At 43.3% G+C, this 15,959-nt stretch overlaps 1 long non-coding RNA gene across 1 annotated transcript; it reads left to right on the top strand.

Moving 5' to 3' along the window:
• Positions 1–1,438: 1,438 nt before the first annotated feature.
• On the top strand, positions 1,439–8,812 carry LOC115467363. Its single transcript, XR_003941682.1, has 4 exons — positions 1,439–1,450; positions 1,630–1,633; positions 4,116–4,120; positions 8,736–8,812. It is a non-coding gene; the product is annotated as an uncharacterized LOC115467363 (long non-coding RNA).
• Positions 8,813–15,959: the final 7,147 nt, after the last annotated feature.

Genomic DNA, 15,959 nt, shown 5'->3' with positions numbered 1-15,959 from the left:
ATCGGCGATCCGCCCCAGGTGTCAGCTAGGGTCAGAACGCCACTGCCCCAACCCCTGCCAGTCGAGGTCCTCTTCTTCCGTTGCAAGGCTTCATTCAGTTTCTGAGTCTGACGTCCTGAAGTTAAACAATAGAATACGTGCATTTTAATCCTACCTCACCCGACCTTGAAAACACAAACTTTGTTTATAAATCAATGAAGGTTTCTTTAAACATCTAGAATCATGTAAAACACAATTCGGTCAATCAGCGGGCAGCAGTCAGTGTTTTTTTAAAACGGTCACCTCTGTGGGCTGAATTAGCCCCTGATTTTCACTGCTGGGTCCGGGCAGTAAGTGGAAAGATCGGAGCTCATATTCAGCGGCATTCTATCTTTAAGTACCCTTAATGTCAACCCTGGACCCTGACAGCGTGGTTTATCCAGTTAAACCACGCTGAATATTGATCCCCAAATTTTTAGAATGGCAGGATGAAATGCTTGGCTTGAATAGTGCTCACCTCAGATATACTGGAAGTCATTGAGACTGAATAGATATCTGAACTTATTAGTCTGATTTCTAAATACATCCAGCATCAGCAAGTTTCTATATGCAAGATCTGTCTGCATTAATCTGTTTCACAGCTTGCTTCACCCTCAAAATCACTGATATGTGAGATTTGCTTGGAGAACAGCTGGACGATCTTTCTTCATCTGCCTAGCGAGAGGCACATTTCAATCCTCAAGGTACGGAGCAGAAAGGGCAGATCTGAAATGAAGCTACAGATGAGTTACATGCTCTGTTCTCCTGGAGACGTTGAAATGAGGACCCAGGAGTGCTGGGCATGCCTTCCCCCTGGCATCCTTTCTGGAAAGCAGCTGTTTCTGATTTGTGTCAGTGCTTTTCTAGCAGCACATGCAAAAAAGGGACTCATTGATCTCATCCTCTTGATGGTATTTGGCGGTACATGGAAATATTTTAAAAACAAATAGGAAGACATATTTTTTTCACTCACAGAATGGTTAAGCTCTGGAGCTCGTTGCCGCAGGATGTAGTAACAGCAGTTAGCATACCTGGGTTTAAAAAAGGTTTAGACGAGTTCCTGGAGGAAAAGTCCATAGTCTGTTATTGAGATCAACATGGGGGAAGCCATTGCTCGCCCTGGGATTGGTAGCATGGAATCTTGCTACTCTTTGGGATTCTAGAATCTTCCTACTATTTGGGATTTCTGCCAGGTACTTGTGACCTGGATTGGCCACTGTTGGAGGCAGGATGCTGGGCTAGATGGACCACAGGTCTGGCCCAATATGGCTGCTCTTATGTTCTTTTTGCACTTATGTTCTTATTATGGTAGCAATTCTGTAAGTGGGCACCTCCATTTAGGTGTCTTGATGTCATATAGAGAGCTATTCTTGAGGGGGGGGGGGAAGTGAGCCCTTCTTGCCCCTGGTGGGCAATCCTGATTTTCCAGCCAGTATGGGACAGGGCGCTTTCCAGTGGTGGTGGAGGAGTGGATGTCGATATTTAGGGCACTTGAGTGAGTTAGGTGTCTCTCGTTTTCCCTCTTTTGATCACATTGAGCATGCATGGAATATTCCAAATACACATCTGTTCATTTTTTTTCAGGTGAGAGATTACTACATTTCTGTGGAGCGCCGTTTGAATTTTCGCTTGAGTTTTACTAGACTGGACCAATTGTTTTTACATCTCCCAGCTTTTTTGAATAAATTATCTCAATGGTATTAGCTAGCTAGGGATAGTAGGACAGTCCCTCACTTGGATCACTTTCAGGCTCATTTTCGAAAGAGAAGGACGCTCATCTTTCGACACAAATCGGAAGATGGGCGCCCTTCTCCCAGGGTCTTCAAAATCGGTATAATCGAAAGCCGATTTTGGATGTCCCCAACTGCTTTCCGTTGCAGGGAAGGCCAAAGTTCAAGGGGGCATATCGTAGACGTAGTGAAGGCGGGACTTGAACGTGCCTAACACATGAACGTCCTCAACCCATAATGGGAAAAAAAGGGCGTCCCTGTCGAGCACTTGGACGACTTTACCTGGTCCTGTTTTTCTTACAACCAGGGCACAAAAAGGTGGCTAAAATGACCAGATGACCACTGGAGAGAATCGGGGGTGACCTCCCCTTACTCCCCCAGTGGTCACTAACCCCCTCACACCCTCAAAAAACATCTTCAAAAATATTCTTTGCCAGCCTCTATGCCAGCCTCAGATGTCATACTCAGCTCCATCACAGCAGTATGCAGGTCCCTGGAGCAGTTGTAGTGGGTGCAGTGCACTTCAGGCAGGCGGACCCAGGCCCATCCTCCTCCCTACCTGTTACGTTTGTGGAGGAAACAGCGAGCCCTCCAAAACCCACCACAAACCCACTGTACCCACATCTAGGTGCCCCCTTCACCCGTAAGGGCTATGGTACTGGTGTACAGTTGTGGGGAGTGGATTTTGAGGGGCTTTTGGGGGCCTCAGCACACAAGGTAAGGGAGCTATGTACCTGGGAGCAATTTCTGAAGTCCACTGCAGTGCCCCCTAGGGTGCCCGGTTGGTGTCCTGGCACGTGAGGGGGACCAGTGCACTACAAATACTGGCTCCTCCCGTGACCAAAGAGCTTGCATTTGGTCATTTCTGAGATGGTCGTCCTTGGTTTTCATTATCGCCGAAAATCAGAAACGACCAAGTCAAGGGACGACCATCTGTAAGGATGACCTAAATTTCAAGATTTGGGCATCCCCGACCGTATTATCGAAACGAAAGATGGAAGTCCATCTTGTTTCGATAATACAGGTTTCCCCGCCCCTCCATCGGGACGTTTTGCGAGGACATCCTCAACAAAATTTGGGTGTCCCTTTCGATTATGCCCCTCTTTGTTTCTCTGGACTGGAGACTTGGGGGAGGAGATCTCTCAGGATCCCCTGTCGGGTGCATTTGAGGGTATCCCTAAGCTTATTACTGGACATCCAATATAAAATATTACAAACTATATATTACATGACGAGGGGGAAGGTTATGGAACTTTGGGATGATGATACCTGTTTGAAATTTCACTCTGCCCTGTGTTCCTACTTTCACTCTTTTTTGGAGTGCCCTGCATTAATGTCCCTGTGGTCCCAGACTCTTGAGGTTCTTGAGCAGATTTTGCAATGTCAGTTTGAATGGTCCTATGCTGCTTTGCTCCTTGGCAGTGGGGAACAGTTGTGCAGGGGCAACCTAACTGAGACACAGTATAGGTTTGTTCTCTTAGCCAGCTTACTGGTCAAAAAATTCATTTACAGTCCAGGCAGATTCAACCCCTCCGTCAATTGCTAAGTGACAGAGTCTTATGCAGGAAATGGTGGAGTTGCTATCCATTCAGTTCTCTCTGACCATATCCTTGGGCCAGTGCCTGTACTGAGATCTCTGACATAGATACACTGTGCTGTACCCTGCAGAGATCATCCAGGAGTGGGGGGGGGGGGGGGTATATGAGACATTACTCAATTAGGTGTGGAGACCTGGGGAGGGGGTGAGCTCTGCTGGGGGGGGGGGGTTAAATGAAAAATGCTCAAGGGGAGGTGAACAATATTTTCATTCAGTGCAAAGTGCATGTGGGAAAGAGGAACCCGAATTATAGCTACGACATGCAAGGTTCCACGTTAGGAGTCACGGACCAAAAAAGGGATCTAGGTGTCGTCGTTGATGATACATTGAAACCTTCTGCTCAGTGTGCTGCTGCGGCGGCTAAGAAAGCAAATAGAATGTTAGGTATTATTAGGAAAGGAATGGAAAACAAAAATGAAGATGTTATAATGGCTTTTTTATCGCTCCATGGTGCGACCGCACCTCGAATATTGTGTTCAATTCTGGTCGTTGCATCTCAAAAAAGATATAGTGGAATTAGAAAAGGTGCAGAGAAGGGCAATGAAAATGATAAAGGGGATGGGACGACTTCCCTATGAGGAAAGACTAAAGCGGCTAGGGCTCTTCAGCTTGGAGAAAAGGCGGCTGAGGGGAGATATGATAGATGTCTATAAAATAATGAGTGGAGTTGAACGGGTAGATGTGAAGCGTCTGTTCACACTTTCCAAAAATACTAGGACTAGGGGGCATGCGATGAAGCTACAATGTAGTAAATTTAAAACGAATTGGAGAAAATGTTTCTTCACTCAACGTGTAATTAAACTCTGGAATTTGTTGCTGGAGAATGTGGTCAAGGCGGTTAGCTTAGCGGAGTTTAAAAAAGGTTTGGACAGCTTCCTAAAGGAAAAGTCCATAGACCATTATTAAATGGACTTGGGGAAAATCTACTATTTCTGGGATAAGCAGTATAAAATGTTTTTTTACTTTTTTGGGATCTTGCCGGGTATTTGTGACCTGGATTGGCCACTGTTGGAAACAGGATGCTGAGCTCGATGGACCTTTGGTCTTTTCCAGTATGGCAATACTTATGTACTTATGTACTTATGTTTTGACTTTGGTGTGTTCCAGTATATGTGATTTTTGTACTGTTCTGTTTTGTGTTAGTTCTGACTGGATGGTGCATTGTGTTGTACCTGCCTTTGACTTAATAAAGATATTTTCCACAAAAAAAAAAAAAAGAACAAATTACATGCTAACTAGGGGAGACAGAAAGCCGTGATGTTGGGTGACAACGAATACATAAAGTTATAAACGTCATTAAAACAAATAAAAACAGTAAACTTTCCCTACAGTGACGTAAATATTATATCCAATGAACTCCCGAAGGAACACATGTAAAATTGCATGCCTACAATTTATACACGTGTTAAGTTCAGGAAACTGAGTAGAGGCATTCTTGAGGATACAGGTGGGGAAGGGTTAATATTTATGCACATATACGTTTGGAAAATATATGTGCATGAACATGAAACAACACACTTAAATGTGTGTGTGCCGATGGAATAGTTTTCAAGGAAATAAGTACATACTTTCATTTTGGCAAATTTGCAGTATTCACACGGGGAGGAGTACGTACGTGTGTAGTATTTACCATGCCTCAGCTATAAAATTACCCTCAATGCGGGCAATTTCCAAAATCTATTTGCCTGGGTAAATCAACTGTTGAGAAATTGCTCACTCTCTCTCTACAGGTGAAAGTACGCACTGATGGTTCTTGAAGTTTGTATCGCTGACACACCTCCTGTTTCGCTTTGACTGTAGTTGCTCGAGTCCATTTCTGAAGAAGTTGTTGCCCTAGGCGAACACTTTGCCTGCCTCACGGTTTGCCCAGACCCTGACATTGAGGCCCTGTGATTTAGCGGAATGCATTCTTCAGTCTTGAACTATATAAGACAGTCACATTTCTGCACTGATCAAAAATGATACAAGACAATCAAGGGAGCCCTATATAAAATATTGAGTGGAGTGGAACAGATGGATGTGAAGCATCTGTTCACGCTTTCCAAAAATACTAGGACTAGGGGGGCATGCGATGAAACTACAGTGTAGTAAATTTAAAACAAATCGAAGAAAATGTTTCTTCACCCAGCGCATAATTAAACTCTGGAATTCGTTGCCGGAGAACGTGGTGAAGGTGGTTAGCTTAGCAGAGTTTAAAAAGGGGCTAGACGGTTTCCTAAAGGACAAGTCCATAAACCACTACTAAATAGACTTGGGAAAAATCCACAATTCCAGGAATAACATGTATAGAATGTTTGTACGTTTGGGAAGCTTGCCAGGTGCCCTTGGCCTGGATTGGCTGCTGTCGTGGACAGGATGCTGGGCTCGATGGACCTTTGGTCTTTTCCCAGTGTGGCATTACTTATGTACTTATGTCCAAGCTCTAGCAGACACTTATCTCCAAAAAAATGTACACATTCTTTCCGAGACCTTCCGATTTATGGACAGAAGCAAAACTATTCTTCAGCCAAATGGCTCTGAGCCCTGAACACTGGCCACCTAAGGCTGAACCATTCGAAATATGCAAACTCTTGACAGGCTATTTTTGCACATACAAGTATGTCAAAAGCCAAATATTATTACAGGGTATAAAACCTTACAGTTTGATATTCTGCAGTAATAGCCACTTTTTTCTCTCTGTCACTCACCCCCGCTTCACCTTCGTTCTTGCTAAAGCTGTTCTCCCGGCAGTCCCCACTATTAACCTGTCTGCAGTCTTAACAGTGATACATTGACAGTCTTCCGTGCATTGGGCTGGTGATGTTAACTGAGAAAGTGCTGAGAACATTGAAATGCATAATTAAGATATGATTTTGTCTCTGAAACGTTGGGGGAGGATTGCAGCAGTTGACAGCTGACATGGAGAATTCTGTATTCCCAATGCCTTCTGCCCCTGGCTGCCCACAATTAGAAAGCAACACTATTGCCCAGCTTGCTGGCCCCAGATTATTTAATGATAATAATGCTCAGTTCCTGGACAGGGTGGCATTTGACGTGCTGGCCGCATGTCACATCTCCAGTGATTCTAGTCCAAGTCTATTACAGTCTACAGAACTGCCTTTTGCAAAGTCTTGTTTTCAGTCCTTCAGTGGAAAGGAACCAACGATGGTCTTCACGCCAACTTAGGGTTATGGCACAGGGCTGCTGAAGCTGGACCCACAGCTGCGACTCTCATCTCTATTCATCAGTTACTCATTGGCTTAGCAGCTGGGTTTGATCTAGCGCCCTGCGACTTCGAGCTATGCCTAATGGATACTTCATACTGTTTGTGTCTTTCTGAATAGTTACCACAGAAACAAGGGCTGTTCAAGGGCTAGTTGGATGACTGTGACACCCCGAGTGGCAGTTGGGTGTGACTGGTGAAAGAAGATAGCCAGACAAAAGGATGAAACACCAACATAGGTATTTATTTAAAGAGATGCTTGAGCCTGTTACTTAACAGGGCCTGAGACAAAGGGTAGAAAACCCTCTGAAGTCCAGCATCAAAGTCTTAGGCAGACGCCTAGCGGCAGGCCAAGCACACTCAATGGCTCTCGGGTTTGCCATGCCCCCAACACAGCAGTCAAGCTCTCAGGTTTCTCCCGAGATCCAGGTCTGGCTCCTTGCAGAGTTCAACTCAAAAGTACAACGGCTTACTTCAGCCAGGTCCAGTTATGAAATGGGCGATTTAGCAGCTCATTGTAGGAATTCACCTCTTTCCTCCCTGGGCCTCCTTAACTTCTTCCTGGCCCTGTCTTTTGAGCTTCACGGTCTCCGCCCCTCTTGGCTTGCTTCCTCCTGGGGCGGGATCTTCTCTCTTAAGGTGGACCAGGCTAATTAGAGAGGGACTTCTCTTAAGGGTGAGGGAAAGTGTCCTATACATCCCATCACAATAACATAAAAGATAATTGATAGATTTGCTAGTGAGGGATAATTTTATAGCAGGCCACCTATAGTAGTTTTCAAAAACATATCTAAGCCTACTGTTCACAAGTAACATAGGTAACTATTGTCATTATAAAATAGGCACCCAGAAGCACCATGAGAAGTACACAAATCTACATCTACTGCAAGATATAGTGGAATTAGAAAAGGTGCAGAGAAGGGCGACAAAGATGATTAAGGGGATGGGACGACTTTCCTATGAGGAAAGGCTAAAGCGGCTGGGGCTCTTCAGCTTGGAGAAAAGGCGGCCAAGGGGTGATATGATAGAGGTATATAAAATAATGAATGGAGTGAAAAAGATAGATATGGATCATCTGTTTACGCTTTCCAAAAATACTAGGATTAGGGGGCATGCGATGAAGCTGGAGTGCAGTAAGTTTAAAACAAATAAGAGAAAATCTTTCTTTACTCAGCGCGTAATTCGACTCTGGAATTCGTTGCCGGAGAATTTGGTTAAGGCGGTTAGCTTAGCAGAGTTTAAGAAAGGTTTGGACGGCTTCCTGAAGGAAAAGGCCATAGAATGTTATTAAATGGACCTAGGGAAAAATCCACTATTCCTGGGACAAGCAGTACAAAATGCTTTGCTCCGTGGATCTTGTCGGGTGATTGTGACCTGGATTGGCCACTGTCAGAGACAGGGTGCTGGGCTAGGTGGACCTTTGGTCTGTCCCAGTGTGGCGATGCTTATGTCTTATGTCTTAAGTGAGATATTCTTGTAAGAAATAATCCCAATAATCGGCAATAGAAAGCCTGTTAAATAAAGACAGAAGGGATCACAAAAATCAAAAGGTTGCTGAAAGCTCAGCTGAGCTCCAGAACTTCCTAGAGAGATGGACGGACCCACTCCTTCTTTCTCTCCTGACAAGGATCCTATAAAGATGCAAAATTGAATATTATAAGATTGATATTCAGTGGTGGCAATGATCAGCTTGATTTTTTTTTCTTATTCTTTTTATTAAACTTATAAAGTCAACTGACGGTGTACACAGTTTTGCTGAAGCAAGAACTATGAGAACAGTATAAAGAATAACAAACAATTGCTATATAATTCAACTTAAAAAAGATTTAGGGTCCTTTTACGAAGCTGTGGTAATCATTAGTGCGTGCTTAACGCAGGTTAAAATCCACTACTACAGGGTGCGCTGAGGTGTCCCACCGTAGTTTTGTATTCAATGTTCATTCCCCTTACACTAAAAAATTGAAAATAATTTTTAGCACTGGGGGCATGTTTCGGGGTGGAGAATAGTCATGCCCAGCATTAATTAGCGCAGCCAATTAGCATGTGGTTAGCATGTGAGCCCTTTCCACCTAGTAAATAGGAGACAGTAAGGCCTCTCGCACTATTGGCCACATGCTAATTATGAAAGTCACATGTGGCCATTGATGGGGGAAATAGAAAATGCAGCCATTTTGCTGCATGGTAAAAGTGGCCTCAGAGCATGGGAAACCTACGTGCTAGTCATACCGCAGGCCACTTTTAAGCAGAGCTTAGTAAAAGGACCCCAAATATTTTCAAAAGACTTCACAGGACAGTATTTCTGGTTTGCAGAAAGTATCCAGTGGTGACCATGTCTTACATATAGAGGCTGTAGAAAATCCCCTAACACCTCACAACATTAAGAATATCTATCTATCTATCTATCTATCTATCTATCTATCTATCTATCTATCTATCTATCTATCTATCTATCTATCTATCTATCTATCATCTATCTAGATAGATAGATAGATAGATAGATAGATAGATAGATAGATAGATAGATGTGTGTGAAAAGACAATACCCTCAGTTATCTGAGCCATGGCTCTCTCACATCTAAGGCTCCATAAGGCAAAAAGGACTATGAGCTATCCTTTAAGCTCTCATTTGATGCCCAGATATATCCTTGAGTAAATCGTCAAGAGTAAATGTAAGCAGTGCAACAAAATGACAAATAACACATTTAACATACATCCAGTACTCGATACCAATGTTGTCCCCAAATAAAAAAACTCCAAAAAGTAATAACAATAATCCAAAACAGAAAGTCACAGTCACTTAAATAGTACTTATCTAGATGAACTCCAATAATTGGTAGCAAAAGAACTCTCCAACCGTTGGCTGTACAGAGCTCCGTTTCGAAATCTTCTTCAGGAACCCCGGCATCAAGAAGAGTAAAAAGTAGACTGCAACTGGAGTCAAATGTCTTTCAATATGGGGCACAGGACAAAGGGCAGCGCCAACTCGATTTCCTGCGGAACCAGATATACCCCCCAAAAATGATGTCATAAATTGAAACAACTTTATAGACACGTCAATCAAACAAATCAAGCAATGCTGTTCCATTCAATACATTCGTTCAAACCATAAGGTTGTATAGCCTTCAGTTCAAAGATCTAATATTGTTCCCACAACAACAGATGACATGCTCTATTTCTATCTCTACAAAATTTACAGGGATTTGTTCAGTAATGAAGCACTGGAGATTAGAAAAATCATGTTGATAAGAAAGACAATGTGTCACCATGGGAGCGTTGACAGATTTAGAATTTAGCCAACTATGATATTCCACTAGACGAGTATTTATCTTACGGGTGGTGTGACTCACATATATTTTCTCGCACGGACAAATAATCATCCTTGACTACTATGGAAATCTAAAGATATGGATGAGGTTGTGTCATTGAGAGTGCTGGGGGGTGTTCCTAGACTTCAGAAGTGTCCTTAGAGGTAGGTGTTACACCTAGGAGGCACCTTGTTTGGGGGCAAATATTGAGGGAGTGCATAATTATGGGTGGGGCACCTCTATTGCAGGGACCCATACAGAGAACTAGGGCTTTGGTGTTGCCTCTTTAAGAGCCAGCCTGGAAGCATCGAGCCATGGCTTAGTAGCCTGATGCTCCCAGGCCAGTGGACTAGCACTGTTTGTGAGATGGCTTCCATGATAAGTCAAGGTACAGTAAAAGCACACCTCTTACTGCACCTGGATAACTTTCTCCTTCAGTGTCTTAATTCTTCCCAGTCATGTTACTGGACAATCTTTCCATTTCATATTAGAGTTAACTTGATCTAACAATTTACCATAGATTAAAGTAACCAAAAGTCATTGCAACGGTTACTCCTAAGTATCAAAGAGAACTGATAATTTGGAAACTGAGCCATGTTGCACTGTTCTGTTTATGCAAAGCCCATCTGCGAGGCATTATGACTGATTTAGAGAAGTTCACCAAGTATCATGCCATCTGTCCAAATTCCTTCAACAGTTTTAAAAGATATTGTCAATGATGCCAATAAGTTTTGCAGAAAAAGGGAAGTTTCTTCTACTACTACTCGGCTAAGCTCCTCAGGAGCTTAGCCAAGATTGGGTGGCAGAGCCGGTGGTGAGAGGCGGGGCTGGTGGTTGGGAGGCGGGGATGGTGCTGGGCAGACTTATACGGTCTGTGCCAGAGCCGGTGATGGGAGGCGGAACTGGTGGTTGGGAGGCGGGGATAGTGCTGGGCAGACTTATACGGTCTGTGCCAGAGCTGGTGGTGGGAGGCCGGGCTGGTGGTTGGGAGGCGGGGATAGTGCTGGGCAGACTTATACAGTCTGTGCCAGAGCCGGTGGTGGGAAGCGGGGCTGGTGGTTGGGAGGTGGGGATAGTGCTGGGCAGACTTATACGGTCTGTGCCCTGAAGAGGACAGGTACAAATCAAAGTAGGGTATACACAAAAAGTAGCACATATGAGTTTATCTTGTTGGGCAGACTGGATAGACCGTGCAGGTCTTTTTCTGCCGTCATCTACTATGTTACTACTTATCACTTCTATAGCGCTACAAGGCATACGCAGCGCTGTACACCATACATGAAAAGACAATCCCTGCTCAAAGAGCTCACAATCTAAATAGGACAAACAGACAGAACAATTAAGAGGTAAGGGAATTAAGGAGGTGGGGATAAAGGGTACAGGGCAAGTGAGTAGTGGCTAGGAGTCAAAAGCAGCGATGGCCGAAGACGGGGCTAGACGTACAAGCTCGGGAAGTTTATTCCAGGCATGTGGTGCAGCGAGATAAAGGGAACAGAGCCTGGAATTAGCAGTAGAGGAGAAGGGGACAGACAAGAGACATTTATCCACAGAACAGAGTACCCGAGGGGGGGTGTAGGGAGAGACAAGAGTGGAGAGGTACTGGGGAGCGGTAGAGTGAATGCACTTATAGGTCAGTAAGAAAAGTTTGAAATGAATGCAGAAACGGATAGGGAGCCAGTGAAGTGACTTGAGGAGAGGGCTAATTTGAGCATAGTATATTCTAGGTATAGGGAAACTGAGTGCTTTTCTGCCTTGCCAACAGGTAGAAAAGTTGACAGTAAAAGCTAAAAGGATACTTGGGTGCATAGTGAGAGGAATGGCCAGTAGGAAAAAGGAGGTGATGATGCCCCTGTATAAGACTCTGGTGAGACCTCATTTAGAATATTTCACTGGATTCTAGATATGACGCATAAAATTTGGGTTTCTGCCAGGTACTTGTGACCTGGATTGGTCACTCTTGGAAACAGGATACTGGGCTAGATGGACCATTGGTCTGACCCAGTATGGCTATTCTTATGTTCTTAAATTGTGCATGCAAATTTGACCACACACCTAATTTGCGAACACGATTTAATTGAGTAACAAACCAATTAGTGCCAATAATTGGGTGGTGCTAATTGGCAATAAGTTAAATTTGTGAGCATATCTTGCTAGGTGCTATTCTATAAAGAAGTGTATGTAAATTCTTGTGCATGAATCTGAAAGGGACGTGGCCATGGGAGGGGCATGGGTGTTCCAAGAATTTGTACACAGTATCTGCCCCCTAATTTAGGTGCGGGCAGTTACACCAGGTTTCAGTTGGTGTAAATCCTCATGCCTAAAATTTAGGTGTGGATCCTGGCATTAGACATCCTATATAATAAAAAGCACCTCCAACATTCTGAAGCTGACTCCGTGGCACTGTGGCAGTGTAGGGTTCGTAAGTCTGTAGTTCAGCGTTTCATTGGCTCTCACTGTCCCCGCCCTCACGTCGAGGAAACGGAATGCTGCATAGTTGCCAAGCAAACAAACGCGATGTCACAGGAACGAAGAACCAATCAGACAGAACGGAACTTGGAGGAGGGAAGTGGAGTGGATTGAATCTCTAACAAACAATCATATACAGGGAGGTACAAACATTAGTGGAGGCAAGTGCACAGAACGGAAGGGAAGACAAACATTTAATCACTTTGTCACTCACACACATCACACACACACACAATCACTCTGTGTGTATCTCTCTCTTACACTGTCTATAAAACACACTGTCACTCTCAGACTCTCACATGGGCAACTGTATGTTGCATTCTCACGAGTAAGGAGCTCTTCTGATGTGATTGTTAAACTGATTGAAGGGCCTGAACAAGGAAAACTTTTACCACATTGTAACACAGTTTACACAAAAAATATTGTATATAAAGAAATCTTCCACATGTAAACAACAATTATATTCAGAATACAACCGTGGAAACATTAATGGCAGGAACTAATTACATTGCTAGCACCCGTTTCATTGCGTTAAGAAATGGGCCTTTTTTACTAGTTATTCTATAAATGGTGCCCAACTCAGAGCTCTTCAAAACAGACCAAAGATGGTCAATATAGTTTGTAAACTTTGTAAACCATAATTAATCTATATTGCGCATCTTTGGTCTGTTTTGAAGAGCCTGATTCTGTTCCCACTCTTCGTTTTATCGTGTGATTCCTCATTGGACATTGGTGTTCCTTCCGCTTCTGTGGTTTCTCTGCCCAACTCAGAACACCATTTATAGAATAGCAGTCTGCACTCATTTTTTTCAGCACCGATTTTTCGACATCATATATAGGATTTGGTCCATTTTGTACAATTCTGGAGACCACGTCTTCAAAAAGATATAAACTAGATAGAGTCACTCCAGAGGATGGCTACCAAAATGGTAAGTGATCTTCTTCATGAAGCATATGGGGTTAGACTTAGAGATCTTAATACGGATAATTTGAAGAAAGGTGAGAGAGGGATGATATGATAGAGACATTTAAATACCTACGTGGTAAAAATGTGAGTCTCTTTCAATTGAAAGGAGGCTCTGGAATGAGAGGGCATAGGAGAAGGTGAAAGGGGATAGAATCAGAAGTAGCCTGAAGAAATACTTCTTTCCACAAAGGGTGATGAATTCTTGGATGGACCTCCTGGTGAAGATGGTGGAAACGAAAACAGTATCTGAATTAAAGAGATCTTGGGACAAGTACATAGGATCTTTAAGGAGAGTAGGTGGCATAGATGGGCACACTGGATAGCCATATGGTCTTTATCTGTCTTCATTTTTCTATGTGTCTATGTTTTCACTGGCTACTGACATACCGTAAGTTTCTTCAGATTGACAACTGCAAACATTTCATTAGACACAGTGAAAAGTAATGGAGATAGGGGGCAGTGACGATCCTAGGTCAGCTGCCACCCGGGGCGGATCGCCGATGCGCACCCCCCGGGTGCAGCATGACCCCCCCTGGCGAAATGACACCCCCCCGGCGCATCAACCCCCCTCCCCGGGTGCATTTTACCTGTGGGGAGCAGCTGTGTGGCTCTCGGCTCCGCTCGCTCCCTGCTCCCTCTGCCCCGGAACAGGAAGTAACCTGTTCCGGGGCAGAAGGAGCAGGGAATCAGCGGATCCGACAGGCGCGCGGCACCCCCCCCCCCAGTAGCGTGCACCCGGGGCGGACCGCCCCCACTGCCCCGCCCTTGGTACGCCGCTGAGAGGGGGCACCCTTAATCTGTTCCTCTTTTTAATAAGTGGGAAGACACCTTTGCTTAACCAAGACTGTATCTGAAGGGGAATGATAGAGGGTTCTTATCTATAGCAAAAAGTTTGGTCCAAATCCTACTTTGAGAGGACACAAAACAGGTATTGTCACTAACCCATGCCAAATGCTTCTTCAGTGTCAAACAATACCCAGTTTACATTCAAGGTTCTTAATTCGATAGATAATATTGATAAAAGTGCCTGACATTGCCAGAGTCATAAACGTTCTTTATAAATCCTGCTTGATCAGGTTGAATAATTTGTCCCATTTGATCTTCAATCCAAAAGCTTAAACTTCCTGAGCCCATACGTCTTGCCCCATCCTTGGCCACTTTTAAATCTAGACTGAAAGCCCACCTCTTTAACATTGCTTTTGACTCATAACCACTTGTAACCACTCGCCTCCACCTACCCTCCTCTCCGCGTTCCTGTACACATTAATTGATTTGATTTGCTTACTTTATTTTTTGTCTATTAGATTGTAAGCTCTTTGAGCAGGGACTGTCTTTCTTCTATGTTTGTGCAGCACTGCGTACGCCTTGTAGCGCTATAGAAATGCTAAATAGTAGTAGTAGTAGTCTCTTGTAACCAGAGCTAATATTGTGATGTCATAATGCCTCAGTCCACCAATAAGAGCCAACCTCATCAGTGATGTCACAATGGCTTGATTGTCCTATACTTGGCTCACTTTTATTACATAGCTCTTTGAGCAGGGACTGTCTTTCTTCTATGTTTGTGCAGCGCTGCGTACGCCTTGTAGCACTATAGAAATGCTAAATAGTAGTAGTAGTAGTAGTAATTTTTCTAAAGATGTTATAATCGATATTCAACAAAGAGTCTGTACTTATATTGTGGGTCTGTATTGTGGTATCTCTCCCTTCTTTTGGAATTGCTGAAATAATTTGCCTATAGTTATTTCTTCTTAATTATACACCGTCAATAGTAATGGTGCTATGTGGTCTCCTAAGCTTTGTTAAAGTTCAACTGGTAAACCATCTGGTCCAGCTGCCTCATGATTATTATTATTATTTAGAGAAGCAATTACTCTCCTAACCTTATCTATTATAAACTATTTCTCCACGATATCTTTTGCTGTAATATCTAATTGAAGAACTTTCCTTTTTTTTTTCTAACCGCCTATCAATGTTTTGAATTGGGATAGAAGAGTTCAAGGTATATAATTGCTGATAGTATTTTGCAAAACAATTTATAATTTGGACTGACTCCCAGATAAAACTGCCAGTTTTAGTTTTAATTTTCAAAATCTTCTGTTTAGCTTTGATTCTCTTTAATTGCAATAACAAAAGCTTATTAGGCTCATTAGCATGTTCATAAAAGAATCTTCTAGTCATATAATAAGCTGTGTGTGAAGTTTCTACTGCATTAAGTTCTCTTTTTATCTGAATTGATCTGCTGTGCACTCAGAGCTATGCATGGCTTTGTGTTGTGCTTCAAGTTAAGCGACTTTGCTGTTCTAGCTTTCAGATTTTCCTTCCCTTTGTTACCTAATGTTTGAAGGGAGAGAGGTGCTATGTCCCCTTCAAACTGCCTTTCATGCTTCCCAAACAGTACGAGCTGCCATATCAGAGTTATAATTAAAAATCAATTATACCTTTCATAATTGTATTAATTAGCCTGCAAATTGTGTGTTTGAGAACAATCACCTAGTCGAAGCCCATCTACATGGCGCTGAGTCTTCCAATTCATAGAACTCCTAAAGTAATGGGACCATAGTCGGAAATCAATATGTTCCCAATAGAGCATCAAGAAATCTTTCTAAATAACTCTCAAGGGAGAAGCCAATGATCTAATGATCAAACTGCCCAAAACACAGCAGCCAGACGTAGG

The sequence above is a fragment of the Microcaecilia unicolor genome, chromosome 3 (genome assembly GCF_901765095.1).
Source record: "Microcaecilia unicolor chromosome 3, aMicUni1.1, whole genome shotgun sequence".
In the NCBI taxonomy this organism is placed as follows: Eukaryota; Metazoa; Chordata; class Amphibia; order Gymnophiona; family Siphonopidae; genus Microcaecilia; species Microcaecilia unicolor.
Note: the sequence above shows the minus strand (reverse complement) of the source record. Positions and strands in the feature narration are given on the sequence as shown.